Source organism: Tenrec ecaudatus, chromosome 10 (genome assembly GCF_050624435.1).
Source record: "Tenrec ecaudatus isolate mTenEca1 chromosome 10, mTenEca1.hap1, whole genome shotgun sequence".
Taxonomy (NCBI): domain Eukaryota; kingdom Metazoa; phylum Chordata; class Mammalia; order Afrosoricida; family Tenrecidae; genus Tenrec; species Tenrec ecaudatus.
In genome coordinates this window covers 102,249,722-102,261,120 of record NC_134539.1, presented here as the reverse complement: position 1 = coordinate 102,261,120, position 11,399 = coordinate 102,249,722, and the positions used below count along the sequence as shown (strand labels likewise).

General features: G+C 39.6%; 1 non-coding gene across 1 annotated transcript; it reads left to right on the top strand.

The window, feature by feature from the left end:
• Nucleotides 1-4,392: 4,392 nt before the first annotated feature.
• LOC142460376 (U6 spliceosomal RNA) lies at nucleotides 4,393-4,499 on the top strand. Its single transcript, XR_012786588.1, has one exon. It is a non-coding gene; the product is annotated as a U6 spliceosomal RNA (small nuclear RNA).
• The last annotated feature ends 6,900 nt before the right edge of the window (nucleotides 4,500-11,399 follow it).

Genomic DNA, 11,399 nt, shown 5'->3' with positions numbered 1-11,399 from the left:
AAGGTCACTTCCTATTTGATTCTTCCTAGGAAATGAGGCACACAATACAAAGATCTTCCACAATCATGTAGCCATCTAACATGGAGAGATGATTCATTCAGCCTCTATAAGCCTGCTAGATATTAGACAGATTGATGGGTTTGCTGCTACTCTTAAAATTTCAGAGTGTCTTCAAACAAACACCTCAAAAAGGTCCTTGTGATGAAGAACCTGAGAACAAACGCTTACTTAAGGACAATACTATTCACTCCGTAAACCCAAAGCAAAAGGATAATGCTAGTTCATATGTTGGCTTTCTGACATTCCCTTGGGAATCTGCAAGATCCTCCCTTTTCCCCCTCCCCAATTAAGACGATTTAAAGTGTGTGCTAAACAGTTGCAGAAACTCAATAAAAAGTTTGGCCAAACAAACATAAAAACATATTAATTTAAAAAAATAGTGTGGGAGGCAGACCCACGATGGCAGACGAGGCAGATGCAGTGTCCAGACTCTGTACAACACGAAATCCAATGAAATGACCGAAATGGCAATCTTGGAACTCAGACTCAAAAAGGAAATTATAAAGAGGTGGAACAAATACTGATGAGAGGTACAGATAGAACAAAAACAGAAAATAAGTTTGCATAGGGAGTGGGGAACTGTGGTTTACTGCAAGATGTGTACTGTTCAGAACTCTAAACTCATCACCATTGAGTCAATGCCAACTCATAGTGACCCTAAAGTACAGGGAGGACTTCCCCCGGAAGCTTCTGAGATTTTCAGCTTGATAGGAATAGAAAGTCCCGACTTGCGGCACTTGCTGATGAAGATCAAGGACTGCAGTCTTCAGTGTGGATTACAACTCATTGTAAGGTAAAGCAAAATCATGACAATTAAACTGGTAGGTAAAATCATGATACGTGCGGGAAACCTTGAAGCTGTCAGCGATTTAGTCTTGTTTGGATCCACAGTCAATGCTCATGGAAGCAGCATTCAAGAGGCCAAACTATGCATTGAGTAGGGGAAATCTGCTGGACAAGACCTCTTCACGGTGTTGAAAAGCAGGGATGGTACTTTGAGGACTAAAGTGTGCTTGTTACAATCTATGGTATTTGCAGTTACCTTATATGTGTATGGAAGTCGGACATTGAATAAGGAAGACAAAGAAAGAAAAATGGATGCATTTGAACCACCGTCCTAAAGAATACTAAACGTGCCTAGCGTCGGGGGTCTTAAAAGCTTGCAGCTAAACAAGCAGTCATCTAGCAGGGAAGCAAGCACGTCCACATGGAAGAAGCACACCAAATCGTGTGATCACGAGGTGCCCAGGGATCAGGTATCAGAAGACCCAAAACAAACAACCACTTTGATGTGAACTAGGAGGGTCGGAATGGAGACCCAAAACCCATTCCGACTTTGGGGGGAAAGGGGGAACGGATCACAATGACTGACGTACAACGCATCCTCCCCGCTCCCCACACCAGGGGGATGAACAACAGAAATGTGGGTGAAGGGAGCAGCAGATGGTGGAAAATATGAAAATAAAAATAATTTATAAATTATCAAGGTTTCACGAGAGTGGGAGAGTAGGGGGAGGGAGGGGGAAAAGAGGAGCTTATACCAAGGGCTCAAGTAGAAAAAAAAATGTTTTGGAAATGATGATTGCAACGTATGTACAGATATGCTTGATACAATAGATGTATGCATTGTTGGATGAGCTGTAAGAGACCCCAAGAAAATGATTTACTAAAAAAATAAGGAATAAATAAAAGTACCATGAGCTGCCAAAAGAATACAGAAGCCTGTTTTAGAAGTACAGTGAGAATGCTTCTTAGAGGAAAGGATGATGTGACATTTTTTCATGGAATTTGAACATGTTGTCAGGGGAAAAAACCGTTCCTAGAGTAGGACATCATGCTGGGGAAAGTTGAGAGGCAGAGAAAAAGAGGAAAGCCTTTGATAAGACGGGTTGGCATAGTGGCTGCAACAATGGACAGAAACAATTGTGAGGATGATGCAGGATGGGGCCATGTTTTGAGTTCTGGGTCTTGACAACTCTGAACCTAACAATAATGGCAGCGTAAGTTCACTTTTTATTTTGCTTAGATTTATTTTGTTGTTGTTGTATAGATGGTGTCTTTGTCCCATATATTTTTTATGTTGAGTTTATGTTGCTGAGAAATTTTCTTCTAATTTCTTTCATTGCAGTTGTAATATTTTTCATCAAGACTTTATATGATTGTCTTTCTTTTAGTTTTGGTAAGAAAGTTTAATAATTTTCTTTGAGGCTACATTTCATATAAGGCATCTTCTCTGATTATGTGCTCAGCATACAGATTGAAAAAGTATGGCAGGACAGCATAATCCTGATGCACACCTTCCTTGATTTTAAACCATGCAGTACTCCTTTGTTCTATTTGCACATCTCCCTCTTGGTCCGTGTACTGGTTCCACATGAGCACAATGAAACGTTCTGGAATTCCAACTCTTCTCAAGGATCTCTGTACTTTCTTATGATCCACATCATCAAATCCCTTAGCATAGTCAATGAAACACAAGTGAATATCTTTCTGTTATTATCTGCTTTCAGACAAGATCCATCTGATAATAACAATGATATCCCTTGTTCCATGTCTTCTTCTGAATTCAGCCCAAACATCTGGCAGCTCTCTGTCAATGTACTGATCTTCAGCAAAATTTTACTTCTATGCGATATCGATAGTTTTGTTCTATAATTTGAGCATTCTGCTGGATCACCTTTCTTTGGAAAGGGCAAAAATACGAATCTTTTCCAGAAATTTGGCCAAGTCTATGTCTTCCAAATTTCTTGGCATAGACAAGTCAGTGCTTCCAGTGCTTCATGAGCTTGCTGAAACATTGCAATGGATGTTCCATCAGTTCCTAAGGAATTGTTTTGGGCTAATGCCTTCGTTGTACCTTGGACTACTTCTTCATTACTTCTGGATCATATGCTATCTTTCGAAATAGTTGAATGTCAACTGTTTTGTGGTAAAGTAGCTCTATATTTGTTCTCTCCTTTTGATTCTTTCTGTATCACTCAATAGTTTGCCCACAGAATCTTTCAATAGTGCAACTCAAGACTTGAGTTTTTTCTTGAGTTTTCTTTCAGTTTAAGATATTGTCACGAGTGGCGTGATCAGTCAGTATTTAACGCTCTTTGGCATTTTCAAATGCTCCGTCTATTCACTGCAAACACACATCAAACAATCCAATAATCCTAACGTTAACTCAGACGATAATATCATTTCAAATAAATATCAGGTATAAAGGCAGAACACTACATTATTATTTCAGCATCACAGTCTCATCAGTGTACTCACCCCAGGTGGAGTTGGAGAGGGCAGGCCTAGTTGAGGTCTCCTTGGTTCTGAGCTCTCTGAAAGTCAGTCTCTAGCTGGGTTCATATAGGTAGTTAAGCTGGCTCCTTGATGTCATTCTTGAAATTCCGCAGCATCCAGCCAAGTCTTACCGGGGTCTCCCAGACTTTCTGGGGTGACTCTTTGGACCATCTGTTGGTTCTTGGCAGTGGTCCAACATTTGATTTGGACCTAAATAATAATACTTTCTTTTCTTTTCCAAAATGGAGTTCCCAGGGTTTACATCTTGTGAGGTAGGTAGTTCAACATCTTTCAAGGTAGTTCTATAATGATCTCATCATATATGCTGAGTGCATTCTTTCTTTTTGGTTTTCTAATTCTAGGTATTTTCATATTTCATTATAAGGGTTGACTTTGTCTTCTTGAGCTGCCCTTTGAAATTTTCTGTTCAGCTCTTTGAGTTCTTCAATTCTTCCATTTGTCTTGGCTATTCTAGGATCAAAAGTCATTTTCAGAATCTCTTCTGACACCCAAATTGATCTTTTCTTTCTTTCCTATCTTTTTAATGAGATTTTACCTTATTCATGCATGATGTTCTTGATATCCTCCCACAGCTCATTAGGCCTTGTGTCATTAGCGTTCAGTGTGTCACATCTGTTTTTGAGATATTCTCAAAATTCAGTTGGAATATTCTAAAGGTTATATTTTGGTTCTCTTGGATTTGTATTAACTTTCTTCAGCTTCAACCTAAACTTACATATGAGAAATTAATAGTCTGCTCCACAGTCAGTCCCTGCTCTGGTTTTAGCTGCTGAAATTGAGCTTCTCTCTCTTCTCTTCCCACAGATATAGTCCATTTAATTTCTGTATATTCCACCTGAAGAAATCCACATGTATAATCACCTGTGTATTGTTGGAAAAGGTATTTGCGATGAAGAAGTTGTGATTTCCATTAAGTGATTTTTCGGCTTCATTTCTATAACCAAGGTCATATCTTTCAACTATGGGTCCTTCCTCTTTGTCTAAACTACTTAGAATTCCTTAATATATACCCTTGTTTAAAAGATATATAAGGTGCTCTCTTCAGCAGCAGATATACTAAAATTGGAACAATACAGAGAAGATTAGCATGGCCCCTGCACAAGGATGACATGCAAATTTGTGAAGCATTCCATATTTTTTTATTTGCTCTGTCTTGATTTTGTGTATATTGTTATCTCTGCAGGTCTATCTAGATAAGATAGGCTGTATAAACAATCTGGAGGAGAAAACAATGGGACCGATGGTGGCGGGGGACATGAGAGAAGGGGAGGTAGGGGAAGTGTTGTTAACAAACCCAAGGACAAGGGAAAAACAAGTCATCTAAAATTGGTGGTGAGGAGGGTGTAAGAGGTTTGGTAGGGCTTGATCAAGGGCAATGTAAACAGGAGGAATTACTGAAACTCAAATGAAAGCTGAGCATAATAGTGGGACAAGAGGAAAGTACAAGGAAATAGAGGAAAGAACTAGGAGGCAAAAGGCAAAAGGCATTTATAGAGGTCTAAATACAGGCATGTACATATGTAAATATATTTATATATGAGGATGGGGAAATAGATTTATGTGCATATATTTATAGGTTTAGCATTCAGGTAGCAGATGGACATTGGGCCTCCACTCAAGTACTCCCTCAATGCAAGAAACCTTTGTTCTATTAAACTGGCATTCCATGATGCTCACCTTCCCGACACAATCACGGAAGACAAAGTGGATGCATAAGCAAATGTGATGAAGAAACCTGATGGTGCCTGGCTATCAAAAGATATAGCATCTGGGGTCTTAAAGGCTTGAAGGTAGACAACCGGCCATCTATGTCAAAAGCAACAAAGTCCCCATGGAAGAAGCACACCAGCCTGTGTGACCACAAGGTGTCAAAGAACAGAAAATCAAATCATTGTGAATGAGGGGGCGTGCAGATTGGGAACCCAAAGTCCATTGGTAGGCAACAGGACATCCCCTTACAGAAGGGTCATGGGGAGAAAATGAGCCAGTCAGGGTGCAGTATAGAAATGATGAAACATACCATTTTCCTCTAGTTCTTAAATGCTTCCTTTCTCCCCACCCCACCCCCCTCTGCCCCCATCATGATCCCAATCCTACCTTACAAATCTGGCTAGACCAGATGCTATACACTGCTACAGATAGGAACTGGAAACACAGGGAATCCAGGAGAGATGATCCCTTTAGGACCAGTGGTGAGAGTGGTGATACTGGGAGTATAGAGGGAGGGTGGGTGGCAAGGGGAAATCGATTACAAGGATCTACATATGCCCTCCTCCCTAGGGGACAGGCAACAGAAAAGTGGGTGAAGGGAGACGTCAGACAGTGTAAGATATGACAAAATAATAATAATTTATAAATTATCAAGGGTTCATGGGGTTGGGGGGAGCAGGGAGGGAGGGGCAAAATGAGGAGCTGATACCAAGGGCTCAAGTAGAAAGCAAATGTTTTGAGAAAGATGAGGGCAACAAATGTACAAATGTGCTTGACACAATGGATGCATACATTGATGGTGATAAGAGTTGTACAAGCCCCCAATAAAATGATTTTTTTAAAGATATAGGAAGTTATTTGATATTAAATCTCTAACTAATATAATTTAATTAGTAATATATCCATAATACCAAGAATACAATATTCCCCTCTACTTTTAAATTATCTCACACATTTAAAAACTGTGTTTTCAAGGGCTCCAGGAGAAAGAAAATGTTTTGAGAATGATTATGGCAACAAATGTACAAATGTGCTTGACACATGGATAGATTGTGAAAAGAGTTGTATGAGCCCCCAGTAAAATGATTTTTTTTTTAAACCTGTATTTTCTACTTGTAGAAGGTGTGGACATGCAATAAATACCATACAAAAATAAACAGTTCTAAAGTGTATAACCTTCTCAGTGATATTTGGCGTTTTAAAAATTTTTTATTAAAATTCTGATTAAGAAAATTAGAGCAGTTCCTATCCATGCCAGTGTACATCTCCTGGTCCAGCCAATTATGTAAGGTAGAATTGGGATCATGATAGTGGGAGGGAGGAAGTATTCAAGAATCAGAGGAAAATTGTATGTTTCATCGTTGCTACACTACACTCTGAGTGGTTCATCACCTCCCCACAACCCTTCTTCAAGAGGATGTCCAATTTCCCCCAGATGGGCCCTGGGTCCCCACTCTGCACTCCCCCTCATTCACAAAACTATGATTTATTTATTTGTTTGTTTTGTTTTTGTCTTTAATGCCTGATACCTGATCCCTTCGATGCCTTGTCATCTCACAGGCTGGTGTGCATTTTCCATGTGGGCTTTGCTGTTTTTCAGTTAGATGGCCGCTTGTTTATCTTCCAGCCAATGGGATCCCAGATTCTGTATATTTTGACAACTGGGCACCATCAGCTTTCTTCACCACACTTGCCCATGCACCTACTTTTTCTTCAGCATTCGCGTTGGGGTAGGCTGGCATGCTTCTTCCTTGTGGGCTTTGTTGTTTCTTAGCTAGATGGCCGCCTGATTGTCTTCAAGCCTTTAAGACCCCTGATGCTATATCATTTGATAGCCGAGCACCATTTCGCAACTTTTGCTTATGCACCCACTTTGTCCTCAGTGATCTAGTCGGGACAGGCTGGTGTGCTTCTTCCATGTGGGTTTTGTTGTCTCTCTGCTAGATGGCTGCTTGTTTATCTTCAGGTCGTTAAGACTTCAGGTTCTATGTCTTTTGGTAGCTGGGCACCATCAGCTTTCTTCACCACATTTGCCTGTGCACCCATTGTCATCAGCGATCGTGCCAGGCAGGTGAGCATCTCAGACTGCCGAATTATTAGAGCAAAGTGTTCTTGTGTTGAGGGAGTACTTGAGCAGGGACCCACTGTCCGGCTATTTCCTTAATACAAAACCTATAAGTATAGTATATGTACGTAGGGGAATCCAGGACAGATGAGCCCCTCGGGAACAGTGGTGAGAGTGGCTATATTGGGAAGGTGGAGGGAGGCTGAGGGAGAAACGGGAAACAAATGACAAGGTCTACATGTAACCTCCTGCCTGGAGGATGGACAGCGGAGAACTGGGTGAGGAAGACATAGGATGGTGTAAGATATGATAATAATTATTTATAAATTATCAAGGGTTCAGGGGGAGAGGGGAGCGGGGAGGGTGGAGAAAATGAGGACCTGATGCCAGGGGCTCAGGTGGAGAGTGGGTGTTTTGAGAATGATGATGGCAGCATATACACAAATGTGCTGGACACAAATGATGTATGTGTGGATTGTAAAGAGAGTTGTATGAGCCCCTAATAAAATGATTTACAAAAAAGAAAATTAGAGCATCATGTGCCATTCCAAGTACTTTGTACCAAATTAATTGCAATACGATTTTGCTAAAATATACTACAATATTACAACTAGAATGGCGATACTGATACAATCCACCAACTTTCTATAGAATTCCCCAGTTCTAGTGTTATTGATTTCCAATGTGTCTTTGTGTTTAATAGGAAACAATGTTAGCATATGGGTAAGTTAATGTACACAGCATTGCAATCACAATACCGTGACACTCGATCACCACCAGGATCCCATTGAGTGTCCTTTTGTAAGCACAGCTACCTCTTCTGCTGCCTCGCCCCTTTTCACAATCTGTCCCTAATCATTATCAATAATTTATCTGATCTCCATTCTAAAATTCTATTATTTCAAGAAATATTACATAAGTGAAATCTTAGAGTGTACAACGTTTTGGTTTTGACTTCCTGTGTTCTTCCCCTCCCCCACTCAACCCCTTCAAAAAAGCAAAATTCCCTGGATAGTCATCTAAGTTTCTGCATCTAACAAGAGTCTGCTCCTTTTTATTGCTAAGTGTTCTACCAGAGTTTGCTTGACCATTCATCTGTTTAAGATAATCTGGATTGCTCCCACTTTGGGACTATTACAAATAAAACTGCCATGAACTTTCATGTGTGAACATAAATTTTCATTTCTCTAGGATAAATTCCCAAGAGTACAATTTCTGAGCTATATGATAACCCCATGTTTAGTTTTATAAAGAAACTGCTAAACTATTTTCCAGAATGGTTGTACCATTTATAATCCCACCAGCAATGCGTCAATGTTCAAGTTTCTCTTCATCTTCAACCTCATTGGGAGTTGCCGGTATTTTTTTTATATTTTAGCCACTAATAGCCAAGGATGCAAACATCATTTTAGCTATTTATTTTTTACTTTAATATCCTTCTAACTCTTTATTACAACAAGGTTGATTAAGTTCACCATTGTTTATGAAATAAATATAATTTCTTTTGAACCAATCTCGTATTCCTGTGTCTCGTTATGATTTACCCATAATCCGTGTTTCCATTTTGTGCAGCATAGTAGCTAGATGTCTACCAAGCTGATTTCAAAGGAAAATCATTGAAGCTCAAGAAAACACAAGGAAATCTATTTGAAATCATCAGGGATTTACTCATCCAAAGGTTTTAAATGATCACATCATGGAGGACAGAGAAATGCAAGATGTAGCTATAACACTGAGCACATGTTTCCCCATCAAAGAAGTTCATGATGAGCCCCAAAGACTTACTGTTAAGAAGAGGCCAAGAAGAAATAGACAAATCCCACAAAGACTGAAGAACAGCTTCCAATCAACAAAATACACTGATTAGCTTTATTTAATTGCCTGTTTCAAACAAACAAACAAACAAATAAAACTTTGATCCTAACCGACTAAAGTTACCTCATGCAGATTAGAGAATCAAAACAAAAACAACAAAAACCCACTGTCTCATAAATTAGCCAAAATTCAGTAAGAACATCCTGTGACATACAAAGAAACCAGCTGCAAATGGCAAAATACTGCAAAAGGGGAAAAAAAAACAGAAAAATCAGACAATAAAAATGAAGCAACAAGAGAGACAGATGTATTGATGTAATGGAGATGGCATTATAATTAAACTGCAATCAATATGTTCAAAATTTTAAATATGAACAATTAAACCAGATAATTTGGAACTATTGAAAATCAAATAAAAATGTGTATCTAAAATTCAGAACTGAATATATGTATTTAACAATAGATTAGCCTAGAAACTAGCAAACATTTTTAAAGTGAAATAGTTAATATTTTAGGCTTTGTAGACCATTCAGTCTCTGTTACATCTAATCAATTTTAGTATCTTTATGTAAAAGATGTCACCGGAAATATAAAATGAGTGAATATGGATATGTTCTAATCAATCTTTATTTACAAAAGCTGACAATAAACTAGATTTGGCCAACTAGTCATATTTGCTCATCAGTGGATGACCATAGAAAGCATCGAGAGAGAAATGTAAAAATGCACAAGCATGGACAATTTAGAAAAGTGTGTACAATATAAACAGAGTTAGTTTGTTTATATTTGTACATATTATTGTACAGTCTGTGATAAGAGAATAAGAAGCATAAAACAGAAGCAGTATTTGATGAGGTAATGGGCAGGCATTTTCCTATACTTGATGCCCAGATTGAAATCATACATCAAATCCCAAAGAGAAGACTACAAAAAAACCAATGTTCCTTAGTGTAGGCAGAGGAATTTTCTAAAGCTTAATTCTAGTTATTAGACTTCATTTACAAAAATCCTTCAGAAGTTACATAATAATATTTGGGATTATATTAAGAATTCTTTTTCCCCTCCTTATTAAGATGTCTTAATACGCCCTATGAAATCTTCCAGAATCTCGCCCTAATCCTTTTTCACTTGTCTACTTCCCCTTGTTCTAGACACCGTGAACATCTAACCATTTACTGAACTACCAGGTGCTTTCACGGATTTGCTCTCTCTGTCTCCATTTGGCTGGTTTTCTTTCTTTGGAATACCCACTGCGGGGTGCTGAATGACATGACATGGCACATTTAGTCATAGTCTTCGTAATTCCTACCAAAAAACTGGTCCATGGAGCAAGACAGAGGAATGTCTTTGGGATTCCACTTTGGGCTTGCTTGTGGAGTGGGGTGCCTACTGAGATTGTCACTAGGGAGTTGAGTGTGTTCCTGAGGCTGAAGTTACCAACAGAGTGTAATGCTTCGGGATACTTATCAGCAGTTTAAAAAGCTTTGTAGCATTCCCTGAACAGGAGGGAGGCAACCATGCTTGAGAGACTGAGGACGAGGGGGCCATGGGACCAGAGAAATGTATGCCTTCACACATGTCAGAGAAAAGGCCACACTGATTGAAGAACTGTCTTCCTGTGCATTTCTAATCATGTATTGTAGCCAGTTGGCTTCCCTCATCAACTCCTGTGTGTGTGATCTGCGACGTCTATGTGGTCATTATGGTTATGGAACCCAGTAGAAGAGTAGAAAGTGCCTCAGGCTGGTGTCAGAATTGGTTAAGAAGGTTCAAGGTTAGAGGCGTATCTGACCTGTTCCTCAGAGGAAGCAGCCTTGGACAGCTGATGCTGGTTTTGATTCAGATGCTGAAACCAGGCCATGTTTACACCTGCCTGACATAAAACTCAACACAAGAGCAGCCCCTCCACCTCCTCTCTGATAGAAATGATTCAAACCATTTTCATGAAGCCACTACAGCCCGTCCTACACCTGTGCCCGCACCCCTTCCCTAGGCTCTGTTTCCCTTGAGGGCAACTTCTAAGTGTTTTTTCTTACTACACCTCTCAGCACCTAACACAATTAGTTTACTACATTACGGGCCTTGAGTAAATGCTTTATGAATTTATAAATGTAGTTTAGATGGAAAGATTGAGTCTCCAAACACATAAAAATCAACAGCACCCATAGACTCCTTGGGTTGTGTGAATCGTTAGCACACCCACTTGTTAACCCAGAGATGGTAGCTCAGAGTCCAGGCACCATAGGAAAAAGACTTGGTGACCTGCTTTATGAAAAAAAATGGTCATTGAAAATGCTGTGGAGCATAGTTTTACTCTGATACACGAATCAGAGTTGCCATGCGCGCCCATGGATAGGAGTTGATCAGCCAGCAAATGGCTATTGGTAAATTGTACCAATGTCAGCCACCGTGTGGATAGTTCAGAGGACGCCAAGACACTGTCTCAGTG